Source organism: Lactuca sativa, chromosome 4 (genome assembly GCF_002870075.4).
Source record: "Lactuca sativa cultivar Salinas chromosome 4, Lsat_Salinas_v11, whole genome shotgun sequence".
NCBI classification, from domain to species: domain Eukaryota; kingdom Viridiplantae; phylum Streptophyta; class Magnoliopsida; order Asterales; family Asteraceae; genus Lactuca; species Lactuca sativa.
In genome coordinates this window covers 20,480,764-20,492,673 of record NC_056626.2, presented here as the reverse complement: position 1 = coordinate 20,492,673, position 11,910 = coordinate 20,480,764, and positions in this window count along the sequence as shown.

The following is an 11,910-nucleotide window of genomic DNA, read 5'->3' as shown; positions in this document are numbered from 1 at the left end:
CCTTTTACAAAGACAGGTAACAATAATGTGAGATACTACTTCACGGCATAACAATATATTTGTTATGTCGCGTTTTGTAACTAGAGTCTCCTGGAGGGAGAGTGGGCATTGTGAGTATAGATCTATACGGGACTGATAATCCCACATCCCAACTGTTAGCTACAGTCTGACATACACACCAAGGGGTGACAAATGTCACATATTCAGTTTCGACGCCAACAGGTCATCGTGTTAAATACTCGTCAATCAGTATGGTTATAACCACATCACATTTTAACCTTAATAAACACATTACTATTAAGGTAATTAGTGCTTCCGTAGTTATTTTAAACAACTTTACTGTACACTTTCATTTTTCCATTACGTTCATACAGTGATTTACTCACATAAGAAATGCATACTATTTTTCGTATAAAGATAGTTTTACAAATTTGGAAAACCCACATTTATACTATTAAAAGTACAAACACACATCTTACATCATTTTTGAAGAGAAACAAACATACAAAACAGTTGGGTCTTGGTAGAAGACTACGTTTAGTAGAAAATATAGGATTTTCTAGGAAGTATACAAACATTTACATCAACACGCTTACAAACAATTTCATCAAACTAATGCAAACATTTGACACATAAAATACTTATGAACTCACCAGCTTTAATGCCGATCTAATCTCTTTTCAAATAACTTGTATTCTCAGGTCACCAGTAGACATGTACACTGGATCAGGTTTTGAGAAGATGGAGCGTGTCCAAGACCCGTCTTTTATTTCTGATATTCATATTTTTGGTGTCTTACAAATACATTCAGAACACACTTGTATTAACTATATTATTAATGAAATGGGTGATGTTGTTGCCTGTTTTACTATTGTGCATTGTTATGATACTGAACATGACGTCCTCCGCCCCCGAACGTTTACGTCGTTCTGGTTTGGGTGTGACATTGGGCCTCTTTCTTCCAAGGCCCAACTCCGAATTCAATTAAGGCCCAAGTCTGTTTATTTAAGTTTCAAGGCCCATTAAGGCCCAATACCATATATCCTAGGTCTAGGCCCAAAAGCCTTACTCTAAAGTGGGTCATGAGGCCCAACTAATTTTAGGCCCAACATCCTAAGGCCCAAATACCCATTTATCCATTTTGTATGAATAAGCGCAGCGTACCTGGAACATACGCCCATGGTACGCTGGTCTTGACCACTTCGGGGAGGTTGAACCAATATGTAAAGCGTACTAGGGCTACGCCCAGCGTACTGGCCAGTTTCCTTAGAACTCCTTTTGTGACTTAATCCATTAAGTCCTAACGTCCAAAACATATATCCGTGTCCTTTAAGACGTCCTATACCATAAAGTTACAAACTTTATGTCTTTGCATGCATGGGTGAGGGTTAAGACATGATTTAAGTCCTTAAACACACTTTGTGACCATCTAACACTTGCATGGTTGTGGCTTAACCATCAAGGCCCGATTTTTATGCTCTAAATGCTTCCAAGAGCTCAAAAGGACAACTCTTATGTGCTGGAACTACCAGAACACAAGAAATCTCAACTATTGAGTTAAAATGTCACATAGAACACCCCAAAACTACAATTAAGCATGCAATGGTCAAGTTTGAAGCTTGACACCTCAAATGAGTTAGAAAAGGTGCTAAACTCCTGGATCTACAAGCCCCTCCCACGTTCTTGCTCATTCTTCTAATTTCTTCTTCTTCAAAACCACCAAAAATCACCTAAAAGTGCACCGAATTAGCTCACAAAGCATGCAAGAGGTTTAGGGTTCGATTTCTACTCTTTAAGGACAGTGGAGGCTGAGGGAATGAGGTTTAGGATGTAGTTAATGTCTTTATATATGGTGCAAACCCTAAAATTTAGGGTTTGCAACTGGACAGGTTATTCCCAGCGTCTGCTTAGGTATGCCCAGCGTACGCGAGGCTCCCCCCCCCCCCCCCCCCCCCCTTCACACCTTCATCATGTATGTTGCGCGTACACTATGTACACCCAGCGTACTGCCTTTCACAAAGATTCAATATTTAAACACTTAATTAAATCAAGGGAAATACCTGGTGACTCGGATGTTACAGAAATTTTACGTACGTCTTCCCAACTCGTTGATCTTTAATCTCACCGAAAATAAATAAATTTGGACAAGTTTTGCTATGTTTCTTTTGGCTCGTGAACAAAAGTGCTGAAAGCTGCCATGGCAGCTCAATAGAACACATCTTGGCAACCCATATAACAACCCAACTTCCATATTCTCCAGTAACCCACGAAGAGAATTTAGCAGTCAATTTTAAGAAGTATGAAGCCCACTTTGGGACTCTTATGCTAGGAAATCAACAATGCCTTCAAAAAAGAAACTGTAGGGCATTTTCAATCACATATCACGGTACACATGAGAAGATGGGTGCGACACCTCTTTGGTGCTCCTCATTTATTTTTCTTACATTTTTGGAACATTAAACAATATTATCATTGATATGCATGTCATGGTTTTATTGTCTTGTAACTAATCATTTTCTTTAGATTAGATTAGATTAATTTTTGTAATAATGCTTTGATTTGGAATTGAGTTTTTGAAACAACAAGAAGTAACGATTTCAAGAAACTTTGGTTATCTTCGTTTGACAATCAGTATTGGTATAATTTCTATCATTTTTATTGTTTTTATTATTTTGTCTAGTTAGTTTTATTTCCAATATTAGGTGAATCTATAGATCAATTAATTGATTAGGAGTAGTTTTGTGTGATTTTGATGGTATATTATGAAAATATTTTCTAGCAAAACATCTATTTATGTTTATATGTTATTAATCATGAGTTTAGATATACAAATGTTTAATTAGTTAGTTAATTTACTGATTACGTAATAGATCTTTAATTTAACAAGCAACAAATGATTCTTATGATTGTTTTCGTTTCACATAATCATGAAAGAATTTTCTCCAACATTGTAGTGAAATCATTTTGACTCTTCTTGGATTTGGTGACTTTTAAATCTTAATGCTAGTTAATTTTCATTAATTACATGTTTCATGGAAATTATGACTTTAATTAAGAAAATGTGTTATGAGCTTTCTCTAACCATTGTATTAATCAATGTTCTAAATAATGTAAGACGTGACTTGGCGGCAATGTCAAGCCTCAAGTTTTTCCAAGTTTTAGCGAGCCACGTTGTAACGTCCCAAAATTCAAGACTAAAAATTTCTTTTAATAAAACATTAGTTTAAGCAAGGTCATCAATCCAAAACATAAACAGAGTATTAATTTCCAAAACACATGTTCGTTATCAGAGTAAACATTCCCAGGCTGTCTAATCTATGGTGTGTGCTATGCGATCACCCCGAGCTCTTCCCTCCGCTACCGGAAGTACTTAAAACCAAAACTAAAAACCATAAGCACGAAGCTTAATGAGTTCCCCACCTTACCACATACCATGCATAACCACATATTTCACATACTGGGCCACGCCCCTACCTCGGGCCTCGCCCGCTCCAACGGCCTCGCCGCTCCAGGCCCCGCCTGGCTTCGAGCCCCGCTCGGATACATATTTGTTTCACTTAGGCCTCGCCCGCCAACAAATAATAACACATAAACATATCACAACACATAAGCTAAACACATACGAACTGATCATGTCCTAAGGCCTCGCCTATCCTGGGCCTCGCCCTTTCCCTGCTACTGATGAGTCATGGAACCCCGTCCATGCTCCTACTGATTATGAGGTACGGGCCCAACCCACACTCACTCTTTTCCTAACTCGGGCCTGTAACACCCAAAGTTTTGAAGGCCAAGAAAGGAAAGAAAACCCTAAGTTTAGGGGTCGACTCGGCGAGTCCAAGGAGGGACTCGACGAGTCCGAGCGGGATCCGAGTCGAGGAGTAAGTGACCGACTCGGCGAGTTGGCCAAGTGGACTCGGCGAGTCTGGTCTGTGCGTGGAAAACCCTAAATTCGGGACTTGGAGCCTATATAAACGTCTTAATCTTCTTCCTACAGCTCCTTACTGCCTCTTAAGCCCTAGATATCAAACCCTAGCCGCCATATCCTCTATTTGAACCATTTATTACCTTCAAGAGTGCATTTAGCTTGGAGGAAGAAGAAGAATATTGAGAGTGCAAGAAGGGGGCTATAGATCCGGGATTGGGAAGACATTTCTGAGCTTTTGGAGGTATAAACTAGTTCCTGGACCCTTTTTGCATCTAGATTTATGTGTGGTTGTTGGGGCTCTTTAGCCATAATGATATTATGTTGAGTTAGGAGCCGGATCTGGAGTTGCTACTTTAGATCCAAGTGTGTTATGAGTTGGGGAAGCATAAAGTATCAGCCCTTGAGTCAATTTTGAAGCCCCTTGGCCTTAAACCCTAGTTTATGGTGCTTTTTGCCTAGATCTCCCTCTCTACACGTAAAGTTTGCAACTTTACGTGGGGGATAGGCTTGGGAAGGGTAGATCTACAGTTTGGAGTCCATGCATGACTCGAAAGTCCTCTGCATGTATGTAGATCTGAATGGACTCGGCAAATCCTTCGAGTGGACTCGGCGAGTATCTTGAAGATGAGGAGGAACTCAACGAGTGGGATGAACAGCTCGTCGAGTTGGATGAAGATAGGCATGAACTCAACGAGTTGGATGAACAACTCGGCGAGTTGGATGAAGATTGTCGTGTGCTCGGCGAGTCTGTTCTTAGACTCGGTGAGTCAGGTCGCGTAGTCCCAAACCCTTTGAGTTAAGACTCGAGTCAGCGAGTCGAGCAAGGACTCAGTGAGTTGGTCAGGACAGGATTCGGGAATTTGTAGACTCGGCGAGTCAGGGGCTGACTCGGCGAGTCAAGTCGCGATTGGAAGGACTTTGAGCATAAGAACTCGACGAGTCAGTAAGTGGACTCGGCGAGTAGGGTTGACCTGGAAGGTTGACTTTGACCAGGACTTTGACTTTGACAAGAGTTGACTTAGTTGACCTTTGAAGGTCAGTTAGACTAAGTGTTATGTTAATATTGGTAGCTCAGGGAGCTAGTGGAGCAGCAGTCCGGAGTCAGTGGTCAGGTAGCGGTAAAAGGAATTAGCAGCAGCAGTTCAGCAGTATCAGGTGAGTTTCCCTTTGTATGAATGGGTCTACGGCCACAATGTCGGCCCATGTAGTTATGAGTAGAAGACCCAGGGGTTAGCCCTAGGCCCAGTATGCTAGTATGATATTTGGGACGAGGTCCAATGATAGAGGGTGGGTGCCCAAGGAATGGTTTATGTGATAGTTTATACTTGTTGTCTGTGTGATACTTGTATGTGCCTGGTAGGGAGGTGAGTGTGGGCGAGGTCTCGTATCTCACCAATAGTAGAGTGTGGATGGTGTTCCACATCTCAGTAGCAGCAGAGCAGGGGCGAGGCCCAAGTCAGGAAAGGAGTGAGTGTGGGCTGGGCCCGTATCTCACTACCAGTAGGAGCATGGACGGGGTTCCGTGACTAGTCAGTAGCAGATCAGGGGCGGGGCCCAGAGATAGGCGAGGCCTTAGGATAAGATTCGTTAGTATGTGTTTAGCTTATGTGAGATGTTTATGTGCTATTATATGTTAGTGGGCAAGGCCCTGTGATAGGCGAGGCCTACGTGAAACAGATCTGTATCCGAGCGGGGCTCGAAGCCAGGCAGGGCCGTTGTAGCGGACGAGGCCCGAGGTAAGGGGCGAGGCCCAGGATAGCGGGCGCGGCCCAGTATGTGCAGTATGTGGACATGCATGGTATGTGGTAGGGTGGGGAACTCACTAAGCTTCGTGCTTACGGTTTTCAGTTTTGGTTTCAGGTACTTCCGGTAGCGGATGATGGAGCTCGGGATGATCGCATGGCACACACCATAGCTTAGACAGCCTGGGAATGTTTACTCTAACGAATTTGTATTTTGGAAACTAATACTTTGTTTATGTTTGAAAACGATGAATTTGCTTAACGTAATGTTTTATTAAATGAAATTTTTAGTCTTGAATTTTGGGACGTTACAGGGCCTCTCCCTTAATCTGCTGCTAATGAGATGTGGAACACCATCCACACTCTGCTATTAGTGAGTTACGGGACCTCGCCCACACTCACCTCCCTACCAGGCACATACAAGCATCACACAGACAACAAGTATAAACTATCACATAAATCATTCCTTGGGCACCCGCCTGCTACCACTGGACCTCGTCCTGAATATCATACTAGCATACGGTGCCTAGGGCTAACCCCCGGGTCTTCTACTCATAACTACATGGGCCGACATTGTGGCCTTAGACCCATTCACACAAAGGGAAACTCACCTGCACTGGCTGAACTTGCTGATGATCCCACTAGCCGCTGCCCGACAACTCTCTGAACTCCTGCTCCACTCGCTCCCCGAGCTACCAATATCAATGCAACACTGAGTGTAACTGACCCCCGAAAGACAACCAAGTCAACTCTAGTCAAAGTCAAAGTCCTGGTCAAAGTCAACCTTCCAAGTCAACTCTACTCGCCGAGTTACCCTACTGACTCGCCGAGTTCATATGTTCAGAGTCCTTCCATTCGCGACTCGACTCGCCGAGTCTACCGATTTCCGAGTCCTGACCTGTCCAACTCACCGAGTCTCCACTCGACTCACTGATTCGAGTCTCAACTCGAAGGGTTCGGGGTTTCGCAACCTGACTCGCCGAGTCCAAGAACAGACTCGTCAAGTCCAAGACAACCTTCAACAGACTCGCTGAGTTGTTCTTCCATCTCGCCGAGTTCATGCCCAACTTCATCCGACTCGACGAGCTGTTCATCCCACTCGTTGAGTTCCTCCAAATCTTCATGCTACTCGCCAAGTCTACTCAAAGGACTCGCCGAGTCCATTCAGATCTTCATACATGCAAAGGACTTTTGAGTCATGCATGGACTCCAAACTGTAGATCTACCCTTCCCAAGCCTATTCCTCACGTAAAGTTGCAAACTTTACGTGTAGAGAAGGAGATCCAGGCAAAATACACCATAAACTAGGGTTTAAGGCAAAGAGGCTCCATAATCAACTCAAGGACAGATACTTTATGCTTCTCATGACCATAATATGCTTAGATCCGAAGTAGCAACTTCATATCTGGCTTCTAACTCAAATGGATAGCTAATCATGGCTAAAAGCCCCCAAAACTCACAACCATAATAGATCTAAAGGAGGGAAACGACTTAATACCTTCAATAACTCAGAAAGTTTCCCCAGTCTTCAGATCTAAGGCCAATCCTTGAAGCTTCAATGATTCCCCTTCTTCTTCTTCCTTCAAATCACTCAAAAATGGCTTGGAAGCTTGAATGCACAACAATGGAGACTTAGGGTTCGTATTTTGGGTGAAAGAGGCAGTAAAGGAACCCTATGGGAGAGAATGAGACGTTTAAATAGGCTCCAAGTCCCGAATTTTGGGTTTTCCTCGCATAGACCAGACTCGCCAAGTCTCCTTGGCCGACTCGCCGAGTCGGTCACTTACTCCTCGACCCGGATCCCGCTTGGACTCGCCGAGTCGTCCCTTAAAATTAGGGTTTCCTTTCCTTTCTTGGCCTTCCTGAATATGGGTGTTACACACGTCGTTTGTAAGGTGTGACTTAAGGCGACAATTTTGTATATAATTAATATTTTTATATGTGTTTTCGAATATTATTCATTTTTATACACATATATTAGTTAAGACGACATTTTGGTAAAGCTTGGAGGCATGTACAAGCCTTGGAGCCATGACGCGTCGTGGCGGAGCCAGGGCAAACTTTTTAGAACCTTAGTATTAATTAATAAAAATCTAGGTGATCTCAGACTTCTTAGCTTACTTTATCCAAATTAGGATCCATCAAACTCATTGCATTACAAGATTATGATGATTAGTCAAATAGTTGAACTTGCGATTCATCCGACATTAGAATGTTTTGTTTTATAGATTTCATATTTTGTTTTTTTAGTTTTGTTATAAATTAGTTTTTATCGCGTTTAATATTTCAAGACCCCCCCAATCGTTATATAATTTTATTTTATAGAAACTAAATGTATTGAATTAAATTTGAGCTAATATATGTGGATTCGATCCTTATTACCGCTACTATAATTCATAGTTGAATGTCGTCGTATTAAGGTTTTTTTATTTGGTGGTCTCGACAACCATCAATAATCTTGGTTCTTTCCATAGTGGACTTTTGGCCTCCGATTAACATATTTGTGCTTGATGACGATGACAGAAAGAGATTAAAGGAAGATGAGGTTGATGTATTAAGGAGAGTAGGGTTAGGTCAATACCGATGATGGAGGAGCCGATATCGACATTAGGTTTTTGATACTAAGAGGATGAACAACGTGGGAGGATGAAGAAGGTGGGGGGGGGGGGGGAGAGAGAAAGAGAGAGAGAGAGAGAGAGAGAGAGAGAGAGAGAGAGAGAGAGAAAGAGAGAGAGTAAGAGAAATAGAGAGAGAAAAAAGGGAGAGAAAGAGAAAAAAATAGGGGAGGAGAGCGATGAGGGTGGGGTGGATATGTCTTATGTTTTTCTTTTTTTACCAGATGTAAGACCCATGTATTACATGAGTTCATTTAAAAGAAAAATAAATATGAAAATTCTAAACATTTGAAAAAGTTTGAATTTATAAGAAAAATTAGAAAAATATTGAATTATTAAAATTAAAATGCTTTTTTTTATCTTTTAAATTTAAACAAATATTTCAGATAAATAAACAAAGGAAACTAATGAAGTTTTAAGTTAGAAATGTTAAAATTAGAAGGAAAGTCAATTATTGAAATTGATATGCATTTATTATTACATTTATTGCAATTATTACATTTAAATATTACATGAAATTTAATAAAATGGAAAAAACCACAAAATATCACGTAGAAAAAATTTAATTGAAAATAACCACAAAATGAGATGTGGCCAAATCAATGAGAGTGTGACATGTGGCAAAAAGATTTTCAATTATTATTTCTTTTTTATTTTTGTTTTAAAAAGTAAAAATTGCAAAAATGGTCCCTGTGGTATGCATTTTTTCTAATGTTTAGTCCAAACCTCAACTTTTTGGCTGCACGATCCTTTTGGCCTAGTTTGTACATTGATTTGGTCCCTTTTAAAACTAAAATGACTAAATTACCCTTATTATATTTATTTCTATTTTTTTTATATTTATTAAATAAAAATAAGGATTCCTCTCTCTCTCTCTCTCACTCTCTCTCGTCACTGTCATTGCCTTCTTTATTCTCCTTTCTCATATTAACAAGAACAACCTCAAAAACACCCTTCTTAGCCTCACTTTTATCTCCAATCAAGGCAATTATTCCTTGAAATTCAGGTTCCTCAACACTCAGACCTTCAGCTTCACCATGATTACTCCCTCCATCCAATATTATGAAATCAGGGGCAGCAGCCCGTGATTGTCGTAGTCTCTCTCTCTCTCTCTCTCTCTCTCTCTCTCTCTCTCTCTCTCTCTTTCTTTCTCTCTATCTGCCTTAATTGCATCGATCATGGCTTGATTAGGTATCACACCGCCATCTAAATTTCACCCCTTTTCCACCTAATCACATTCTATTTGATTCTTCATTGTCTCCGTTTGTATTCTTTAATAAAATCATAAATAATCGGCTTCGCCATAACATTTAACATGATAATCGGTTCAGATGGTGGTGAACGAGGGCGACGGGTGCTTATACCTATGGTTTTGGTGTTCTATAATTCAAGGAGCGCTTATTTGGTGTAAACGTTGGCTTCTGGCTGTACATTGGAAGGAAGAGATGCCACAAAACTTATATCTTTCACAAAATTTAGTTTATGAGTTGACGATGATGACAAAGGTGAGGGTTTTGATAAATGGGAAGAAGAAAAATTATTTAATTGCAAAAAATTACTGTAATTGTGAGTTGGATGGCTTAATTATCTGAACCTTGAACGGTCTCCCAATGTTCAACAAAAGGGTTTTAGACTTCAAGCTCCATTAGTGAGTCCAACTTCTTCTTTGACTTATTCTTTCTTACAGGATCTATGTTTTACGAGGCTTCATGTAGTGGTGTTGATTATGATGACAAATGCGGAATATGAAAGATCTAGTGAATCATCATACAAATCATGAACACATGGAGTAAATAAATATTGTTTCAAGTTCTCATTAGTTTTTGATAGAAAGAGTACAAATGGGTTTGTTATTTCTCTCTCTAAAACTAATCTCTCCAAAATGAACATTACATAATGGGAGTCACTTACTTCCTAATTATAGGAAAGACTCAACCCATTTACATATACAAGAGGGTAAGCCGCATCCAAGGATAACTTTGCACCCTAACATTCTCCCCCTCAAAGTTAGGATTGGATGTCCAACTTCAATATCCAACGAGCTCGCACGATCAATACTAAACTCCCCTCGAAGTAATGTTGTTCTTCAAATCCACAAATGAATACCCGAAGCTTCGAATACCCACTCTTCATTCTCCCCCTTTTTATAATAAAAAAAAATGATTATAAAACCCATTAAGGGTGAGAAGCGCCCAAGAATTAATCTTCATAAAACTCCCCCTTGATGTGTGCCAAAAATGAGACATCGAAAAACTTGCATGGAAAAACAATCACGAAAAAACCTTGAAAAATTCCCAATTTATGAAAATTTTCGACTTTTGGGTGAGAGTTGCAAGATTTTCCAAAATCCGGGTAGAAACTATCACTTTCTAAATTTTGTAGGGATCCGTTGCGCCCAAAACAACCTAAGATACGAAACTCTACCCCATTTGCAAAACTGGACATAAAGTGTAAATTCACATTAACTCCAGGGGTCTAAAATGTGAATTCCACCATTTCTCATAATTGTTATCCCAAATTCGAAGTTGGGTTATTTTTGTCAACATTTCAAAATATCAGGGACTCACTTCGAAACTTCTACATCCTTCATAGTTTTTGTCACCATTTCGAACTTGAACCAATTGGGTCATTTCGTGAAAAGATTAGGGATTCAAATCGACAAATTTTAATTCTTCTTGACTGCACTTCGAAACCTGATACAATGCGTGACCATGTCGATACCCCTTCGAAATCAACATCGACCCTTCAAAGTCATTACTACCATTTCAAAACTCGATGCTCGATTGACCCATTTCAAAACCAAAATCAATACTCAGTAAAGGACCTTCGCTTGCAATCATCGACATCAGCACCTTAACCTTGACATCAAAGTATTGATCCACACACCAAAATCATCCTTCGTTATCAAGCATGTAGCCGTCGACATTTATAATCGACTCCAAGTTTTTGCTTTTCAACAATCAGTCCTTCGAAACTCAATAAAGGACCCAATTTCGAAATCTGGTCAATCTTCCCAATCCATCGACATCAATTAGCAATTTCCAGTTCGTTATCAAACAACGACCAAAATCCAACACAATTCGTTTTCAACCATAGTATCGACCAATCACACCAAAATCAACAATCATCGATATCACAGTGACCCTTCACGATTCGTTTTCCATTCAACCCAAATCAACAATAACATTTCGACACTCAAAGCTATCAACGTAAAGCGAACCCAACACCCAGTTGAAATCGATTCCATCACCATCTTCATAACCCAACGAACGAACACCTGATTTCGTTATTCTCAGTTCGTTCCTAAACCATCGATTCCAAATACAATCGACATACAAACAAACTCAACAATCGACAACGAAACTTCGATTGTACATACTCCCTAAATCATATTTTTGATTTCCAGTGAACAACAATCATCAAATTTCTTACTCCAACTCCAGTTCGTTCTTTAATCAACCCAACACACTGATATCTGACTTTGGAAATCAATCGATTCCATGCCTTCTAAATCAAGTCATCAACCAGATTCGATATCAACATTCAATCTCCAAATCCAGTTTAATTTTCGATTTTGTTTTCTATTTATCAAGAACATGAATGTTGACTTTTGAGTTTGACTTTTCAT